At 34.9% G+C, this 10314-nt stretch overlaps 1 long non-coding RNA gene across 1 annotated transcript; it reads right to left on the bottom strand.

Moving 5' to 3' along the window:
- Window positions 1–1806: 1806 nt before the first annotated feature.
- On the bottom strand, window positions 1807–6398 carry LOC147523464 (uncharacterized). Its single transcript, XR_015196449.1, has 7 exons — window positions 6326–6398; window positions 6171–6189; window positions 5640–5755; window positions 4784–4894; window positions 4655–4708; window positions 3032–3306; window positions 1807–2176 (listed from the first exon to the last, which is right to left on the bottom strand). It is a non-coding gene; the product is annotated as an uncharacterized LOC147523464 (long non-coding RNA).
- Window positions 6399–10314: the final 3916 nt, after the last annotated feature.

The following is a 10314-nucleotide window of genomic DNA, read 5'->3' on the forward strand; positions in this document are numbered from 1 at the left end:
ACTAGTTAGGATTTCATCGTTTTAATAAGGATGTAACAACCACAATTGTTAAGGACAAGTATCCATATGTATGTGCATATATACTCTAGGTAGTATGCAACTATGCAAAGCTGTCTGCATGCGCATATATATGTACACTACACTTTTTCAAGGAGAGAGAAGAAATGAAATGTTTTTCAATTTGTAGTTAAATCAGGGCGATCTCGTTTTACAATTTTAGAGATTTGGATTTGATATGGTATCGTCAAATCTTGTTTTTTATCATTTTTATTGTTAGAATAAGTCGAATTTTTATTTTTTCGTCCTGCTTACCTTCTTCTTTTCGTAATATTGATTGAAATTGGTTTGACTTTTCTGGTAAATTAAATGGGAACTTTGTCCTTATCACATTTCTGTGTTTTCAGTAACTACTACTCCCTATCTTTTCTATAGCCTTTATTTGCAATCCAAAAAAAAATGTTTTAGTAGAAGAACAAAACTTTAATTTATAAAACAATTGAATAATAGGTTTATAGTATGATCAAGGCTTATCCTTTTTACCAAAGCTTGGTGGATTCATTTTCCATGCAGAAGGATAAGTGGACTGAAATTGAGGATTACATCTTAATCAATGCACATAACAAATTTGGAAATAGGTGGACCAAGATAGCAAAACTTCTGCCAGGCCGAACCGAAAATTCAGTGAAAAATCGTTGGAATGGTGCTAGGAGGAAAATGTTAAACAGAAAGCAGGGTGGTCCATGCTCAAAGGGTTCAAAATCAAACTCTAAACTTGAAAAATATGTTGAAGGATTGAGTTCTATTGGTGGTTCGACTTATATGGTATCAATAACAGTCCCCCCTATGTGATGGTACGGAAATTTTGGCTCATAATTTTCAATCGGGTGCCATTCTTCCAGATGAGGAGATGCCACATTCTTCCATTCTCATTGAAGAAAACTCGAAAAATTTCGTGCCATTAGAAGAGGATCCTTTGATACTAACACACTACATCAAAAATGGCCAAAAACGGTTAAATCCGTCCTAAATTGAGATTTACGACGGGAAATAGTGTCCTAGACTCCATTGCAAATAGCACTGTCGTTAATATTAACGACAGAAAAAAAAAACATGGTAAGCTGAATTAGAATTGCGACGGGTGTGAGACGGTTTATGCCGTCGTTAAATTTAGGACAATCAAAACCGTCGTATATTTCCTTCACATTCGTACTCCATATTTTCAAAACTAGGACTCAACCGACTGTCATAAATCTGTGTCCTAAGCTTAGGACATACATTTCCGTCCCCATTTCGTTTTTGGGAGCCAATTAACAATACTGTTCCCCATCGTATTAGTTTAAAGTAATTTTTTTTTTTTTTTTTTTTTTTTTTTTTGGTAGAATCAATTTTTCCTATTCTACTTGATTTGAGATTTCTCATATCATAAAATCAATTACACAAGCAACATACTAAAATAACACATTTCCAAAATTGATATATAATAGATTGATAATTTCCAAAATTTACAATGTTTTCAAGTTTTTGATTGCCAATAACTAGGCTTTCAAAATATACAAGGTAGAACAAGTACATAATGAAAAAACTATTTGAAATTTGAAATTCCTATCTTCATCAGCTTTGCGCATTTCGTTCTTTCTGAAATTCCTATCTTTATTAGTTTTGCGCATTTCGTTCTTTCACGTGAATCACATAGTTTTTCATGAGGGTAAACAACCTTGAGAGTAGCAGAGGCAAACAACACAACAGAAGCATTATCAATCTGACGCCACTCCACATAGAGAAGTGAGTTACAAGAAATGACTTCGGTGTCCATATGAGTAACCGATATAGAAATAAATATTCCAATCTTTGACCACACTACACAATCTACGGAAAGTCATTATCCTACCTATTAATATGAACTAAATTATTTGTCCTAGTATAAGTTGCATGGAGTTTACATACCTCATTACAGTGATTAAAAACAAACTAAAAGCACAATTACCTTAACTTCCTTGTACAACTTCTCTTCCTCGGAGTAAATTTTATCCAGTGTAACGCCATGTGCACCGGGATTGAAAAGTTCACCAAGTTCAGTAAAGTGTAAAGTCTATAACATCCTTGCTAGAATGGAGGGCTCTAGAAGACCAACTCCAAGAAGGTGCACTAAAAACCTTGGAAGACTTGCATGGCTTCCCTATAAAACGAACCATAGTCATGACCTTCATAATTAACCTCAACAGCACAGCTACATTAAAAATCAGTGAATGCGCTAGCAATACTAATCAGATAACAAACATATTACACAACAAAATGCAACTAGTTAAGGTGGGCCAGATCAGTTCTTACTCATGCTTTCCCTGAAATTTTGGCGAAGAGAGTCACCATTCCTATTGATATCCAAAAGCAGAATAACATTCTGCCCCGACACCAAAGCTCTCAAAAAATAATCATCAATCTCTCTAATAATCCCAGCAAGGGTCTTCTTTATACTACTTGGAATAACTAAAGTAGTATCACCAGCCATCTTAACTATATTGTCTAAGCAAAAAACAAATGAAATGGTCTTGCAAAGCAACCAAAAAAAAAGGGCTTCGCCAAAGAACAACTCAAATTTCCATTTTGTGTAAAAGATTGTCAATCAAATCAATTGTTGATTTGTTGAATAGTAACTGAGTTAAGACAATATACAAAATACATGTCCGCCTTTATCATATTCAAGTCGAATAGTAATTGAGTGAAGACACAATTTTGATTCACTCACTTCAAGTAATTGAGCTCTTAACAACACTCAGTATACCTGGTCTATTACTCCTTCCTATATAGGCTTGATTAAACAATTTTTGCTCAATGTATACGCTTATAATCAGCTATGCTAATAAACCATTTGGTCCAGATCAAATTTAGCAGTTTTAAAGAATGAAAACTGTTTTAATCATCAAACTTAAAACATAATACAAATAACATACAATTCAGAAGGTAAGTTATACCAGTATATGTCGAACGCCAAAATTAACAACCATAACAGTAAAGAATCGTAAAGAAATGTCACCTTAGCTTCCTGATCTTGGGCACAACAGACCTCAGCATGTAAAGTCTATCATTAAGCTTCTTCCTACGGTGTCCTTCAGCCATCAGATTCTTAGGAGACTCCGTTTTCTTCCCTTTATGATCTCCACCATCAGTGATAGTACTATTTGGATCGCATTCGAATTATTCCCACTACCATTCTTACAATTCTCGCCCACCTTATTATTATCATCCCCCATTCCTTCATTAGAATCATAATTAAAAATCAGTTGTCACTCCATTTTTCGCGAGACAGACCTGAGTAATTAAGAGATATAGAGAATTAAAAAGAAAAAAACAAATATGAACTTGGAAACGAGAAACCCTTACCATATGAAGTGAATTAAAACACGAACCGAGAAAAGATCACCAATTAAACAAGCTCATATGGTACTAGTTTGTAGACTAATATCAGACTATAACCATCTACACTTGTGCATGGCCCTAACGCCTTATGTTTATGCCTTTCTTCCCTAGTTAAAACTTAGAAATAGTCTACGTCATCTTTAATGAGAGCAACCATTTTTCAATATAATATATCTTCATGCTATCGGAAAAGGGGTACCATTCATTCAAATTCATCATGCTAAAATATATCTGAAAGTGAGACTGAAAAATAAAACTAACTTTTTTCATAAAGAGTTGAGTTTGAGCTGCAAAATGAATATAATCTCCAAGTTGAGGATGTTAAAAGCACCTACATTCATATACAAAAACTAAGTAGTGGTATTATGATAACTGCTCACAAATGGTCAGTGAACCCTACTGTAAGTACAATATAACGGAGTGGTAGAGTTTTAGCACTCGACAGTCTCTGCTTTGCCTTTTTTTATTATTCTATGCAAGTGGGGTTGGTTTCGCACTCTTGCTAAAGTGACGAGACTGCTTTTCCCACAGTTTACCCATTTTCAGAAATAATATAAACCACCGTTTTGACAAAGCAGTGGGATATTCCAACACCGAAAAAGAATTTACCCGAGTTATATCAATTTCCCACTGTTATTGGAAATACAGTGGTATATACAATTTGTCATACCATGGTTAATGTGCCTTTATGTAGTAATGATATGTCGAAATTGTCCTAAACTAATTCAAGAGATACCCATGGAATCGCTATGTTCATTTATACTCCATAGACTCATTATGGTATGGACCGGAGGAGTGCTTCCTAGCATTAAGTACCTTATATACCATGAGCACCTCCTAGCATTATCTACCTCATATACACAACTATCTAGTTCAAATCCCATGTGGAAAGCCACCTACTCAATGAGAATTATATTGCATGTTCTCTATTTCCAGTTAAAGAAGAGATACAAAAGTAAGCTTATCTTATGATATCACCATGACCTCAATCATAGAAAATATAAGTTACATCCACTTTCTGCGAAATAAGAACACAAAACTTATACATAGTAAAACTAAAACCCGTGTCGAGCTTATTACCGCAATAATATGTATACTTGAACAAGGCATTACATAAAGTAGGAGATGTCTGACTGTATTGTGTGTTGGCATATATACGGTTAAAAAAAAACTTTCGGTAATGAATTCCCCTAATATTGTTTTGTTTTTTTTCTATTGGAAATAGGAGATTTAGACATACTAGAAATGTAGAGACCCCAGAGGAAGAAACAAATGTGGCCTTCCTGCAAAAGATCTGCAAGGCATGCAAGTTAGAATACTTAATATGGCAGATACATTATCTATGCAAACAACATGGCAGAAGCATTACCTATGCAACTCTAGTCCACACACTAAACTGGACTAACTCCAAGAAGAGTATGCTTTGGTTCGTCTGAATGAAACTGCAACTGTTGTACAAGATCACTTATAACTGAGATACCTAAGAAACTCAGAACTGCAGAAGTGACAGGTTAAACTCAACTGTTTGCTTGAATTGTCATGGCAAAATGGCTTACGTTAGACTCATGATGGCAAAGTTAAACTCAAAGGGCCACTTTTGGGTAGCGTGACCAGTAACCTAAAGAACTTTGCCCATACATAGTTTACATACATGAGTCCTACAAAGTAGAAAGGACGCCATTTCCTTTTAATCCTCGCTTTAAAGAGTGAGACTTCCAATTGTCACCGTGCTCTTAACTATCAACCCAGTTCTTAATGTCAAGTCTGTTTCTATAGCATCAAGATAGACTTCAGTGTTGCGTATTATCAACATCCAAGAAAATAATGAAACCATAAACATAACATGTTAGAGCAAGTCAATGCAACATTGCATGCCAATTGTCCTTTTAGCACAAATGATGGTTCAAGCCATTTTAGCACTTCATATTAATGCAACCCATTCTCTTTGGCTACCAAAGAAGTCAGAGTGTTAGACAACAGAATTTCGGTTTAATCACTAATGTACAGAAGCACAATTTTAGCCTTCTGATTTCTGAATATGACACAAGCTAGGCTAATTTTTCAGTCTAGTAGACTTCCTTGACAATAGGATTTAAGCAAAGATTAAAAATTGAAGAAAAAAACACAAAGGACACTGCTGAAAATATCCAGCCAGGTCTAATTAACTAGAAGACCACATATTAAGTTGTAAAGCACAACAATAGGATTTGAAGAAGATACAATACCTGTTTGAGAGCCTCAAGATCATTAGTTCCATTCCCTCTATTGACGGTAGACACAGCGAGCTGTCAAAGCTTAGCTTGTTCATAGCGACAATCATATACATATTTAACCTCTTAATCTAAAAACCCCAATTAATAAAATCAAATGAATTGAAATGGAATGTAATGACCACTTCTTGTATGTTTCAACATATACATAAACATTAACAACACAAGAATCACAAAAAGAAACCAAATTTTGACAAAAGAAAATAATTTTTACAGCAAAACTAGTTTACAACTCACAACTTAACAAGATTAACATTTGTCGCCAGTAACAACCAAGATCTAGCAACTCTAAAACAACCAGAACCAAATAATTCAATATCAATCAAGTTAACATAACCCAAATACCAAAAAAGAGACGAATATTTCATACCCATCAATGAAAAATCGAAATAACAAATACCCATGATAGATTCGGCGAACTCCATTGAATCCATAGTAATTAAACAATAAAGAATGCAAAAGAATGAAAAAATGACAGAACTTTACCTCAATTTGGAGAAGGGACCTTGATTTGATCAAAGTTTCAAATACCCATATCAGTATAGTGAACAACACAACAATTTACAAACAAAAATCAGACGAAAAAACACAAACTTGAAGCTTTAAAATCATTAAATAAATATTATGTTTTGAGAGCTTACAATTTCAGAGAAGCTCACAAGCTTTGTGTTCAGAGTTCTTACTTGCTTTGTGTTCCTTGCAGAAGCTCTGAACCAGTAGTGTTTATGGATTTGTTAGTGTTAATAATCAGCGCGAGAATGGAAAAGCAGTGAGGGCCACAATGAAAAACTAATAAGCGACGAGTTCCACAACTACCTCCACCGTCGTGTATTTACTACACAATTTTAGCTTAGGTCAGTACACGACGAATTTATACTATATACGACGGTATTTGCAGCCCTAAATTTAGGACGGTCGGGATAGTCCTAAGCTAGTGTCATTTTTCAGCAATTTTGGTGTAGTGAACACCGTGGGAAAGGACATGGACCTGTTTGAAATGATATCTCTATACAATCTTTGAGATGGAGTTATATTGCTCCAAAGTGGTACTGGGAAACTACATTTTAACTTTTAATTTTTAAATGTTGCTTTATATATGTTAGGTTGAACCAAGACAAGGTAAGATAACACATGCACATACAGACCAATGTAGTTGCTGTAGCCTGTAAGGTATTATAAAGTATAAACTTCTTTGCTTTAAAATGGTTTAATTTAGTTTGTTGGTAATTATTTATGTTTGCTACACTACTCTCTTGCATTATCAACTAACTTTGAGAAAGTACATGCCCTTCAAGAAGCAAGGTGTTACTACTTCCTACTAACTACATAGCGTAGTGTATTAGTTTGTTTAGACTGAGAGTGGTGTCTAAAATTAGGTAGTAGTTTTGGTTATTGCTACTTACATTTTAAAAATATAGCATGATTAGCTCGTTAGAATTGTTAGAAACAAAATCGTTAGACCAAATGGGAAATGATCTATTGACATCTTATATTTTCAATTTCTAGGTGAAAAATATTTTTACATTATATTTGTCATTTCTACTCTTCATTTTAATGTATGAGCAATATGATTAGTTGATTTGTCTATTTGGGCATCTATCTAATAAAAAACAATGGTGTGGGGGCCGTAGGGCCTCCATCCAATAATTGTCATTGTGTTTTAGCAAGTTGTGTCATGGCAAAAAGAATGACTCCCACCTAGTATGTTACTTTCATCCATAACGTCTGGATCCATGAGATCATATCTTCTTTTCTAATCTCTCTTCCAACATCTGCCCTAACCGCCACCATCACTCCCACCCCTTTCCTCATCTTGTCGAGAACCCGTGACTGAAGAGAGTATTCGACTGGTTGCGTAGATATCCAGAGGAGCTAAGGGGGCTTCACTCTGTTTCCCCAAAAAGTAAAAGTAAGTTCCATGATTTGCTTCCCCCTCCTCTCTGTTATCAGTGTCGTATGGCACGGAATATGCATTTTAAGTTTTACAATAGATCAAGCAGTCAGGCTAAGTTGACACCCCTAAATGACACCCTAAATTGATACTCCTACCAAAAAGTGCACTTCTACGATGAATTAATGGCTAATTTTTTGTGGAGATGACCCTCTTACCATGTTGATCATGTTTGCAAAACTTCAATTCATTTCGATATTTCTAACCTTGTCAAATTTATTTACAAAACTAGAACATATAGACCGTTAAAAAAATTGTAAACTTCAACACAACTTTTGACGAGGTTACACATATTGAAATGAGCTGATTTTTTTTGGAGATCATATCCATAGTGGGAAGATCATATCTACCAAAAATTGGCTATTAAATCATTGTGTTTAGTAGGGGTGTCAATTTGGGGTGTCATTTAGGGGTGTCAACTTAGCCTAACCGTAGATCGAGTGGTATCATGAACATTTACTATGCCAATTTCTGATTCATAGGCAGGTCAAGGGATGCTCTTCTGATTGAATTGAGTTGATGGTTCAGTGCTCTAGCTAGACTTTCCCTAGTCATATGACATTGCAATTTGCATTACATCAAATTATTTTATTACTTTTGTCTGATTAGTTGAGGCCATGCTTTTGTTCGTCTAATACTTTAATCAGCATATATATATTACATGTGAAATACTGATCTTCATGAGATAATGTCTTCAAGGTCTAAGTCTATCTTGAACTTCTACATTAAGTATACAGAAGAGTGGGGCAAAATTCTTTGGTACCTACGTAACCACTGACTAGCTGATGAAACTTTGCGTTTACAGTCTTTTAGTATTAACAACTAGGGACGTTGAAGAAATGAGATGTCCATATAAAACTTATCTTTCCAAAATTGTAACTTAGATTTCACTATCCAACAATTAAGAGTAAGAGTGATTTCTCGTGAATCCTGATACATAGATATGTTTGAAACAAATAACAATATTGAAAATTCAAGACGTCCCCTGTATGTTTTGCAGTGGTCACTATGATGCATGCTCCTCACTTTCTCCGTGTGTATAGTATAGTGTATTAACCTAACATGTTGAAGGCTAATGGGCAGAACAATTTTCACAGCCCTTGTAAAAGGTTTCGGTGATTTAGGCCTATGCACCATTAAGCTCTCAAGACCCTTGCACATAGCACTTCTCTGAAGTGTCTGTCTCACGCGTCTGAAGATGACACATTTGCCATACATGGAAGTTTTTGGGTTGCTAATATTTTCTAATCTTATTGTTTCTTCACACTGCAGTATATATAAGAATATCTTTTGATCTTATTTTCTTTGTGAAGTTTTGGTTAAGAGAGTTTTCGTTAAGATAGAGTTTTGGTTAAGACTGTAATAAGGATATGGTCTCACAAAGTGTAGTAGATGTCCAAGTATGGCACACTTGGTGGTATGATTTACTGTCATCTGCTACCGTCTGATTTTTTTCCCCTTTGCTTTATTTAATCCCGCCTGATACATATTTTGAAGTCAATGTCGACCAACCTTGTTCCCTTTCCTTTATGTTTTAGATGTGCTCCTCTACCCCACTATATATATTTTTTTTACTGCGAAAAAGGACAGTAATGCTGTCGGTCTTCAATATGTTTTCGACTAGTTATTGTTACTTCGTAATTTTTTTAGACACGTTTTCTTGTTGTGAAGTGCGCTTACTTCTAATTTTTTAATCCCTTATGTTTTATTTACAGCTACCGTCTGATTTACTTCCGCTTGCTATTGTCTGATTTTTATTTCCCATTTGTTTTTCTTACTTCAGCGTGGTTTACTACAGTCTTCTACCATCTAATTTTTTTAATCCCCTTTGTTTTATTTACTACCACCTAATTTTCATCTGTGTTTACGCCTAATTACTATTACTTTTACATGCAAAATAATCACTGCTACTTTGTCTTTTTTTTAGGTGCCCTTTTTCATTGCAGATTCAACTTTGACTTTCAATGGTACGTGCAAAAAAGCAACATTTCGTTATCCCCACCTATCTTTTTATGTTTGTTTCTACAGAATTTATTGAGTATCTATTTCTATTTGTTTCTACAGGATCCCACAGATAAGGGTAAACGTCCGATGGACCATTATAAGGATCCTTTGAACAAGGAAAATAGTATTTATGCTCCAGTCCAAGATGGACTCTACCTTCAGCCACCTACTCCTCAACGACCTGCTCGCTCCCAGGTATTACTATCACCAATATACGTTACTAATAACTTCTATTAACATACTTTGAGTTACCCAAATTGTCCTAGCACTCTTATTAGTTTCACATCACGTTTTTTAATTCTCTTTCAAATATTTATAGCTTCCCGCAACCAATTCTTGACAAAGGGAAACTCCCTATGGACTCCTATAAGGAACCTTCAAACCATAACAAACATATCTTTGTTGCCCCTCAAGATAGGCTCAATCTTCAGCCGCCTCTTGGCTTCCAGGTATTTCTTGCTTGCATTGTCTTATGCTAAGTTGCATTGCCTTATTTATTTTTGTGCTTTATAAATGTGCAGCGCCCATCAAATAGGGTTCCTCTATCTAATCTCCCGCCACCCAGTTCCCATATTAGATGAGTTTTAATTAAAAAAAAAATGTAATGGTCTGATGTATCGTGTTCATAAGGTGTTTCACTGCCATTTAATATATTGACTTTATGAATCTCATTTC

This window comes from Coptis chinensis, chromosome 1 (assembly GCF_015680905.1).
Source record: "Coptis chinensis isolate HL-2020 chromosome 1, ASM1568090v1, whole genome shotgun sequence".
Taxonomy (NCBI): Eukaryota; Viridiplantae; Streptophyta; class Magnoliopsida; order Ranunculales; family Ranunculaceae; genus Coptis; species Coptis chinensis.